The following is a 10,902-nucleotide window of genomic DNA, read 5'->3' as shown; positions in this document are numbered from 1 at the left end:
GGGGAAGGAAGGGAAGGGAAGGGAAGGGAAGGAAGGGCCCGCCGCTCTTGCGGGATGATTTCAATGCAGGTTATAGCAGGGCTTATGCGCTTAGTATCAACCGGGACCCGGTTATTAGGAAATTATTTATCAGCGGAGAACGGGTGTTTTAAAGGCAGCACCCTTAGTAAAACGCGTTTCGTAATTAAAATGGTCTGGATGTAATGGACAGGCTGTGTACGCGCTTGCTAATTACATCAAACGACTCCATTTCCACACACCCTCGCACCGGCTCGAGGAGCGGCCGCGTTACGCGGGGCACCCGCATCCCGCGCCAAGTTCCTCAAGTGGCCGCAAGTTTTCCTAGAGGGCCGGGAGCTCTTGGAGCGCCGGGCTTTGCCAGGTGCCGCTGCTTGGTGAGGATGCGAAACCAGACCTTTCCATGCTGCCGTCATGAGCCTTTCGGGGCAAATCGGAGTAACTCGGTCGTTTCTTTGTGGTTGAATCAAAGAGCGTGTATTCCTGTTGGTTCTTGAAGCTCGATGTCAAAGTAAAACTCGGGAGCCCCAACACAGAAGTTACAGGTGTGGGGATTGAGGAGAGAAGTGTCAACCCTGTAAACAACTGATGTGGATGAGGGAGGGCGCTGATACGGCAAAGATTAAGCAAGTGAATAAAGGTTCACGAACAGGGTCTTTATTCAGTCTGTTTTATATAGCAGGCAGTCACAAGGCTGAGTCTATTATTGACTCAGGTTGCTGTTCTGACTATAGACTATGTTCATAAACACTGTGATTTACAGACTAAGAATTTTATCTCGTTATTTGTCATGTGTACTTTCCAGCTGATGTTGCACTAAACTTTAGCACTCTTTTTTGGTTTGTATAAGAGCTTCTTTTTTATTGAGTCACTCTATGACAATGTAATATGGGACGTATTGCAGCATAAAACATAAAGTTTTCCATGAAGTTAGCCTCAGTTTATCACACACTACTGTGTATTGAGGTTAAACAATTGCCTCAAGTATATTTTGTTCTAGGTATCAGTCTTCTGTGCAGGGTATAGAACATGGGTGCATAGTATGGTTATAAAAATGTGCTATATAATTTATAGGGAGAAGAAGAATGAAGTAGTGTACCTACTGAAAATATACTGCATTCATTGTATCATTTTTTTCCTTCTAATCTCTGAAGTTCTTATTTTCAAACACAGAGAAGGTCTGAGCATGGTCTAATCTTGCAGGACAGCACACAGAAGTACTTTGTGGAAATATTCTTCAGATAAAACACAGAAACTTCATGGGACTGAAGTTTGAGTGCTAATCCTGACTCTTGTCACTGATTTTATGTAAACATTGACAATTTTCTGTCTCTCTCAGAAGTAGGCTATTACCTGGCTCATGGGATTGTTCTGTAAATTAATGTTTGTGGAGGAACTGGGAGAGTATCAGATGAGGGACTTAAGATAATTTTTGTGCCTCCCTGTCCGTGCATGTATGTGTGTCCCTACTGGGGACATACCCTACGTAGCATATTGAGTGAGATTATTATTACTCTAGTTTTCCAGTACTATTACAGAATAGATTTATTACCTGGAGTTCAACAGTTGTTGTATTATTTACTTGATCTCTGTCCAGATATGCAGCTAGGAACTCTAAACTGGCTCTCTGATAGCATATAAAAATCAATTTCAGGGAGAAAAGGTGGTGAGGGTAATCTAGTTTACGGGATTTGCTGGCAGCTCTGGAACATGTGTTTAGAGGAGCAGTTCTCTTACTGTCAAACAGATGCTGTATGGAAGGTAATGTTTGATTCTTTTAATGGTCTACTTAAGTTGAAGAGCATCCTCAGGTTCTTTGAAGCTCTGTCTGTCAGCAGAAGAGAAGTTACTTCCTTTGGAACAAATGTTCTAAACACATTCAACAGGCTGATTTCCCACATATAAAATTAGTCCAAGATACTGAGTTGAGGTTAATATGGTTATTTTTTTTAACTTAGTTAAAAAAAAGTCATTCTCTACACTGTCTTAAATACAAAGTCTGATGTGTCCTAGAATGCCAGTAATTAGAAACTGAGAGAAGGAGGAGTAAAAAGCTAAAACATATTTTAGGACAATGAAAGCTCAGGAAAAACTATCTGTGAGCATTCTGCAGCAGAATGACACTTAGTAGGTGGGTCCCAATTTAATGCGGGCAGCCTTGTTGAATATCTTAGTGTGCTTTTTTTTTCGTTATTTAGTCATTGTGTGTTTTTAAATTATTTGAGGGGCATAGCTATTTTATTAGGAATGGATGGTGTGTTAAGTGGACTGTTCTGGGTGGACAACAGAGTATGTTTGAGAAATTTGAAACCAGGCTCAGGGCAAATCAGGTACCACTGAGTAGGATGCATCATTTAGCTTCACCTTTTCAATTGTGCTGTTTGAGGATTTTTGTGGTTTTTTAACAGCAGTATGGAAAATAAACCAATTTTGCAGCTCAGGGAGGTTCTGTACTACTTGTCCCCATATAATTACACAGTACTGTTTTGTGATCCAAAGGATGTAGCCTTACATAAATCCATTTAACTACTTCTGGTCCAGATAGTAAACAAACAGGATTGCTTCCAGTTACTGACCAGGTAACTGACAGCTTTCAATTACCCTGTCACTTTGGGCTTTATTAGACATTGAGCCCCTCTAATGAGACACTTTGTACCTCAATTTTCACTGACCTTTAACTTCAGGAGAGTGATTCTGCCAAGTTGAGGTCACTCTTGGCTGCTCTGTGTCCGGATGAGGAAGCGGTCCTGACTGCACTGCTTTCCAGAGCTCAGGTAGTCCCTGGCTCTTAATGGCTGCAGTTCGGATGTCAGGAAATGTGAGTGTTTGGATGTGCCAAGGTGTTAAACTGCAGGTTTCAGGAAATGTATGGTCTCAGTTTTGTTCTTCCTGGTATGCTTTCTGTTTCAAGGTATGTCACTATTGTCAGGTATACTATCCCCTGCCTGTTGTTCTGTGATGGTGGTGAATTAAGACGACCTAGTCCATCCACTTGCCAACACAGGTTGTTCCTTATATTCTTGTAAACCTCATTTTAGGTACTTCAGCTCATGGAGCTTTGAACACTCTCATTTGCAGACTAATAACAAAATTTTTTAAGTTTTCTTATTGCCCAACATTCTCCCTTGCATTGCCCATGTATTTAATTTGCTTACGTTTGCTTCTATATCTGCCCATACATTTTTTCTTATTTTGAGTTACCAAAAGAAAATGCTATCTTCTGAATTCATGATGAACAATCTGTTGAAATTACCTGTTTAGCACGTCCATGCCACGTTAACATTGAGAAATTGGGATTTTACACACCAGACATGCAAGTGCTTTATAGCTTGCAAGTCTTATTGAATGATTGACCAGTCATACTCACTGTACATTGATTTCACCCATTTTAGTTTCTGCATTTGCTACCTTTGCTGTATTTCTTCAGATGGGTAAAGGGCCACATGGATGAGGAATGACAAGGCTGGACATGTGCCCTGATGTCTGCCTTTGCCTCCAATAGCACATAGCAGAGGTCAGGCTGAATCCTGACTTGACACCCTAGCCTACTTGGAAGAGCTTGACTTCTGCTGTGGCTTCACCTCTGTAGAGCAGGTTCATTTGAGCTTAATGAGGGCTGTAAGGCTTTCACTGTGGGAGTGGTGTGGAAGGGCTTCCTGGTGTGTGCTACCCTCCCAAAGGTATCTGAGGATCTGTGCTTTGGCTACTGCAAGGACTGGGTCTGCCTGTATTTAGCACTTAGCCCAAGAGCAAGTTAAAAATCAACACTTCTTAGTATGCAACACCTTTCTTTGGCATGTCTTTTTCAGTTCATTTTCTGATGTTGGTCATCCAGTAGCATGTTTATCCTGTGTGGGTCATTGGTAATATCTTGCATGTTGGAGGTACTCTGCTAGCAGGAGTTTTGGGATTATGCTGCTAAATTAGGAAACCCATCATGAGGGCTAAAAATGGATCTCTCTGCTTTTCTAGAATGTATTTTATTATGATGGGTTCATAAACATTAAGGTTTTTTGGTTTCAGATTCCAAGTTGGAACTGCTGTTAGATGTAGTGGGGGCAGAACTCTGCAAGTATTAAACTTTTTGCTATTTTTTTTTTTTCCAAATGGATATTTGAAAATATTTTCAAACCTTTTTAAAACTGTGATTTGGCATAAACATTATAGTTGGGAAATGGGCAATCCAAAGGCAGTTCATATTGAAAAATAATTTGGATATATGGAATGTTTTTATTCCTCTAATGGTATTTATTAAATATTATTCTGTTAATTATGCCAATATTCAGAGTGTTATGGGCATCCTGGAAGTTACTCCTAGTAGCTGACACAAGGTTGACAGAACTCTTCTCTTAAATTAGGCAAAAATGCAAGTATGATTATTAGGCAGCTGGCAATTTTTTTTCTCATTTATCAGTCTTGTGCTCCATTTGCTTAAAGGGAAATATAAAAAAGTAGTTATGTGCTGAGGATAAAATCTTGAATGCTTATATGAGGGAAAATAACAGCTTTCTTGAATTTACAAGGCTACTTCTCATGGAGACTTTCTGAAATATGTAAAATAGGAAACTATTTTACTGTGCATTTGGAAAGTAGATTAATGAAGTACAGTAGGCCAACTGGCTCATAAATAACTAATGTTCCAAACTAACTCTCATTTAATTACACTTTTTACTTCTTGAGCTGAAATCTAATTTATGATTTTGGTTCTTTTTTCTGTAACTTTATTTAGGTCTAGTATATTTAGCTGGAATAAAATCGACTGTAATACATCCTGATTAAATGTGCATATTTACGTCTTAAAACAGTTAGACTTGTAATTTAATTTCCTTGACTGTTACTACAAAGTTTGGAGTAGGATAAGGTATGCATTATGTTTCTCTCTCCCTTGCATTACATGACACAGCAAATACTGAATATTCCATTCCATTTTGCCAGAAGAGAAGCAAAGCTGCTTTAGTTGAACAATCATGTCTAATCTTCAGTCAAAGTGTCCGGGTGTTGACCTTCCTCTGTGCACGAGTGTGTGGAATCTGTGGTTTTCTTTGATTAAGGGAATGTTTGGGATATTGCTTCCAAAAAAATTGTTTGAAAACTTCAGAAACTTTATAAATGTCTTATGTTAGCCTGTGGGTTTGTGATTAATGCTGTCTTCTTGCAGCTTTATGAACAAGTTTGGTGCATCTGGACAGGAGGCAGAACTACTTTTCCTATTTTGTTTTTGTTCTTAACAGGGATAAAACTGGGACAATACAAGTCCTTAGCATTTTTCATTCCTAATGCAAATCTGTTGTACCCTTGCTTCTACAAATGCTGCTTCATTCTGTGGTATATGCATTTATATATTTTAAGCAAAGACAGTAATGCATGTTTTAATCTCAAGCATTTGTGGAGTACCTGTGGAACCAAGCTGACTGTTTCCCAAAAAGATTTTGACGACTTTTTGGTGTTTCTAAGAAGACATGAGATGTAAACTCACGTCTTAAAATGCGTCTTGCCCATGCCTTGCCCTCACTTCTTGAGGCCTGTCCCTAAATCCCAGCTGTGACCTACATGAATGAAAACTTCAAGCCAGAAAGCAGACAGGCTGTAAAAGCAGGATTTCAATGGAGAGAACAACCGGGCTGTGGCCATTTATGGGATTTGGCTGGGGTTTGTTTGTTTTCTTACTATATCATCAGTAAGCGTAAGAGTTATTGCCCCACAGTGATCTTAAGATAACTCACAGCAACTAATATATCTCCTCAGCTATTTTTTCCCAACTAGGTGTAGTGGTGATTAGGTCACCATCTGTTCTATAAACACAGTGCTTATTTTACAGTGTACCAAGATGGTGAGGTCAACTGTTTGACCATTTCCCCAAGAGTATGTGCTTCAGTCCTTCAGATCTGTGAAATGAAGGATGTGTTAATGAAATTGGTGGTGGGCAGATGGTGCTATTTCTTACCAATCTGGGCTCATGTCAAACCTACCTTAAATTTCTTTGAATTGAAACAAGACTTTCTGCTGGGTGCTCTTATGCTGGTCTTTGGCTTTTTCTTGCTGCAGAGAGGGTTGCACCCATGACCAACAAATATAGCAAGACACAGTTTCTCACCTTCCATGGTGCCTGTCTGCAACCAGTGCAGCATCATAGCTGTCTCTTTGCTTTTGGTCTGGAGGCTGTCCCTGAAAGCCATGGCCACAGCAGCTGGGGGATGTGGGGTGATGGTGCATGCCCAGCCTTGGGTAGTTTGTTCTAATATATATGTTGCCTTACTATTTATATATATTTCTATTTATTTATTCATTTATTTATTTATTTATTTTCAATGTAGAAAAGCCACGAGGACTGAGTCTTACAGTATCCCCTGACTCAATTTTTTTGTTTTCTGAAAATCACTCACTCCCTGTTCATTTCATTTCCGTCTCCAAAGCCCTGGCAGAACAGAAAGCTGGAGCACTGCAGCATCCCTTTGTATTTGGACAGGAATTACTATGTACGTTCAAGTACTTTCACAAATAACATTTTGGAGCTAGAAGACTGTGAGGAGTCTGACCCTCTCTTTTTGTTTCAGGAAATTGTGTTATCTAAGGAGAGGCTAAAATTAGAAGCAATATGGGGAGGGCTGGTGTTTTGTTGTGTTTTTTTGTTTTTTTTTTAACTGAGCAACTCTTGTAATGGATGAATCATATGGGTGTAACTTATGGCACTTGATAGCAGCAGTCAGTCTGAACGTATATGTGTAATAAGATTACCAGGATCATTTAGAAACTATTTGAAACTACTGAAACGTGAACCTAATCTACTGTAAATATTTGTTACTCATTATCTAACATATCGAAATACATTTGGTTAGAGTTAGGCAAATGAAAAAAAGATATAAGGTACATGTTTTGAACAATGGGTTGCTGAGCATTGAAGAGCTGCGTATGCAATTAGTGGAGTGAGTATTTTTTTTATGAAATATTTTAGTGGAAAATAATTTTCTAGTGCACAGGGGAAACAAGCTAGTGCTAGACTAAAATGAAGGGATGGAAGTGAGAAATTGTACCAAAAAATTGTGCGGAAACATTTTAGATTTGGCTTCATTTTAATAAACTTTCTGAATTCCTGTGTTGTACAACATTGTTAATCTAATAACTGGATGTTTTAAATTTCGTTTGAATGAAACTTAAGTAATATTTAGGCTCTTTTTCATTTAAACATTTAATTTTTTTTTTCTTTTCTGGTGATTGACTCAATTGGGTTTTTTACAGATCTTCTTTGCTTTACTGAAAGCCATGAGACAAATACATCAATCTGGTTTGGTGGCCTGACCTGAATCAAGTTCCTGTTGTCTTTTCAGGAAGACTCTCTTTAATTTTATCTGATAAAACAAAATATTAAGTATTTCTTTTGCACTGCTCATTAAGCCCTCATCACTTAAGGCCTTGAATTCAAAACAGTCCCAGTCTTTAAAAAACTGCAGTTGCTTTCACTAAGTTACCAGGTCTGATGAAAATATTCAGTCATCTGTGGACTGGGTTAGACAGGAAGCGTGATTCCACGAGAAGGGTCTTTTCTATTTTTTTTTAAGACAGTAGTATAATTTAAAACATAGCAATAAAGGCCCTCTCCATCCCCTGCCCCACATTATTGCCTCATGATACTGCAAACAATAAAGTAAAAATTCAGGAGAGGTGGAAACTGCATGTTGCAGAATTTCTAAATTGGTTGTTCTCAAAGGACTGATAATTTTAGAGTCACGTTCTTTAAAACCTACTTACCTATGTTGAGATATAGAAATGTTTGCCTTTCCCAGGAAAGCTATTGCTTTAAGTAACAGATATTATTATATCTTGAAATACAGTGATTCCAGGTGATATTCACCTTTGGCCTGCTACATGTATTTTCTTTAGGTAGTCAGTTTTCAAGTCCCTTAGTATATATTATTTAATATGCACAAGGTGATTTGCTGTTTTTTTTTTTTAAGACAGTAGTATAATTTAAAACATAGCAATAAAGGCCCTCTCCATCCCCTGCCCCACATTATTGCCTCATGATACTGCAAACAATAAAGTAAAAATTCAGGAGAGGTGGAAACTGCATGTTGCAGAATTTCTAAATTGGTTGTTCTCAAAGGACTGATAATTTTAGAGTCACGTTCTTTAAAACCTACTTACCTATGTTGAGATATAGAAATGTTTGCCTTTCCCAGGAAAGCTATTGCTTTAAGTAACAGATATTATTATATCTTGAAATACAGTGATTCCAGGTGATATTCACCTTTGGCCTGCTACATGTATTTTCTTTAGGTAGTCAGTTTTCAAGTCCCTTAGTATATATTATTTAATATGCACAAGGTGATTTGCTGAATGGCTTCAGTTTAAGAAGCACTTATTTTCTTAAAAGACCAGAGGCCTTATGAACTTTAAAAAATCTTAGCACTGGGAAAAATCCATTAAGAGCTGAAAATTATGTTCCAAATAATCTAATTGTGTTCAAAGGTTACTGTATTTTCCTTTAAGATATATTCAGGTGCTTGGAAGATAAATATTTGCTTGGGTAATAAGCTGAAGGAAGTATGAAGTGGGATGGTTATTAGGTAGTTTTTATAAAGGTGGTGGAAGTAGCTTGAAGTACATTCCTTGTCTTCTGTTTCATCCATTAACATATCTAAGGCCTTTACTGCCATAAAAAGGTACTTAAAGTCTTGGTATCATTGTTGTCTTCGCACTTGCATTTGTATGATAAACTACAAAGCGATCCTATTCAGTCATTGTGTTGGGGACATTCTCGTGGCTGGTGTTGGTCTTCTGAGCCCTGTCCATTCACAATTGTATCACCCTGTCTGCCAGTAAATTCTTGGTGTTATTGGCTACTTGTTGTCACAATAGTTCAAAGAACTACATGACATTAACAAACACCAACAAAACCCACCACCCCTTTACATTTCTACATTTCTAAATGGACAATGTCCCTATGAATGTGCCAAGCTTGTAGCTCTCATGCAATTTGTATCCAAAACATGCTGCAAATACCAGAATGTCTTCTGAGAGCATATGCGTTCTTGTGCCTAGTTAGATTGTTATGTCATTATGATAAAATAATGTACTCATCTGCTGATGGCAATGGCAGTATCTCCAGACTCTGTTCAGCAATTATGGAGAGTACTGACTGGAAGCTGACATGAAGCTTGCTCAGAACAAAAATGTTTTTTAAATGATCCATGAAATGGCAGCATCATACATACAGGTGTGAGAAGAAATTCAACATTAGGTGGCTTTATTGTGCCATGATTCCTTAGGCAGTATTCCTCTGGAACAAAAGAAAAACCATTGACAACTATGGCTATATTCCACTCCAGAAATTTTACCCAGGACTCGGTTGCCTCCAGTGTGTTTCAAAACCTGTGAGAGAAGACTGGTGGAAATGCTTATGGTATTTTTCCTGTAGAGCTTTTGCCAGACCATTCTTCTGGGAAGGATGCATTTGACCACTTACTGGACAGGGTGAGCCTCTGGGAATGGCCTCCACACGTTGCCCTCACCAGGAGGGGAGAGCTGTCTTGGCAGAAGTAGAAGGGCTTTGCTTACTGCTGGCTCAAGCTGTCCCTGGGTTTTCTCATCCCTCCTTAAAGGGAATCTCTGTTGTAAAGTAAACCCATGACAAATGTAGCTCTTGGTTTATTTCTTCACACACTTTCAGGTGTGTGACTTGGAGTAAGATGCCTCATTTGACTGATAGAACATAGGTTGGTTGAGCTACAATTGGGCTCTTAATTTGCAACAGCTGCAAGATTAGCAGTGTTAAAAACTCCAGAGCTTGGTTTTTCCTCTGAAAATTATTTGAAGGATATGTTTATTGCCATTACTGATCAGAAGGACATTTTTATAAGAACATCCTTTCTGTGCTTCAGTTGTCTTAATACTGGCTTTTACGTAACAGCAAAGTTGTATTTATGTTCCCAGTGATTCACAAAAGGGGATGATCCTGTTGGCTTAGACATGTGCTGGCTTGAAAATGAAATAGAAGCAAGTGCAGATATCTTGAGGGAAACTCAATGCTGGTGTTTTGAAACACCCATTATTTCCCATTTAAGAGAAACAAACCCCCCAACCCTGCTTTTGTTTGCTAACCACGCAGCTGGCTCAAACAAAGCCTCTTTGGCATGGGCACCTGGGCCAAAGCCTGGTGAAGCTGAATAAAACCATTTCTTGGATTCTGTCTCTTGAGCTTTTTCACTGCTCTCAGTAGAGCTGGCTGTGAAAGCCGTGTCTGGTTGCTGACCTGGCTGCTGAAGAGCAGCTTCAGCAAGTGGCCTGGCCCCAGCAGCTGCTTGTCCTGTTGCCTTTTCTCACCACACCCTCCCCAAAAGCGCTGCTTGCCCAGCTCCAGTTCCTTGTCCTGCTGGGAATGGGAGTGTTGGGTTGGTAATGAAGCCTGGGCAGAGTGGCTGATCATTATTGTCATTACCCTCGCTTCCCAGTCTGGAAAACTGGGATGGTAGTGTATCCTTCCTTCCACCCTTTGTGTGTCTTATTTATTTAGATTGTAAACTTTTAAAGTAGGGGCTTTCCATTTCTATGCCTAACACAATGCTGTAGCAACATTGACAAGAATTTTGTGGCATAAGTCTAACTTGAAAATGCTTTCACAGGGGATTGTCAAGTAGAAGGAGTTTGGTTATCTCTGGGTCTTTCTGCATTGCCTAGTTAATTGCTTTCTTTACTGCACCACTCTGCATTATCCCTCAATATGTAGGTTACACCCACGTACTGACGGGTGACCTACTCATTCATTTGCTTCACCTTTTGAATTTGGCCCTACTGATCCTCAGATCAGTGGCCCTAAGATCCACATGCAATTTAGATGCCCCAAGCAGCTGAGAAGATGGGGTGGTGACAGGCCATTGCAATGCCCTG

At 39.3% G+C, this 10,902-nt stretch overlaps 1 pseudogene; it reads right to left on the bottom strand.

Annotated features, from left to right (window-relative positions):
* Positions 1–6,194, bottom strand: part of LOC104395275 — a 54,001-nt pseudogene extending 47,807 nt beyond the window's left edge.
* Positions 6,195–10,902: the final 4,708 nt, after the last annotated feature.

The sequence above is a fragment of the Chaetura pelagica genome, unplaced genomic scaffold (assembly GCF_000747805.2).
Source record: "Chaetura pelagica isolate M959 unplaced genomic scaffold, ChaPel_1.0 scaffold13, whole genome shotgun sequence".
Classification (NCBI taxonomy): domain Eukaryota; kingdom Metazoa; phylum Chordata; class Aves; order Apodiformes; family Apodidae; genus Chaetura; species Chaetura pelagica.
This window is presented reverse-complemented; position numbering and strand designations above follow the sequence as displayed.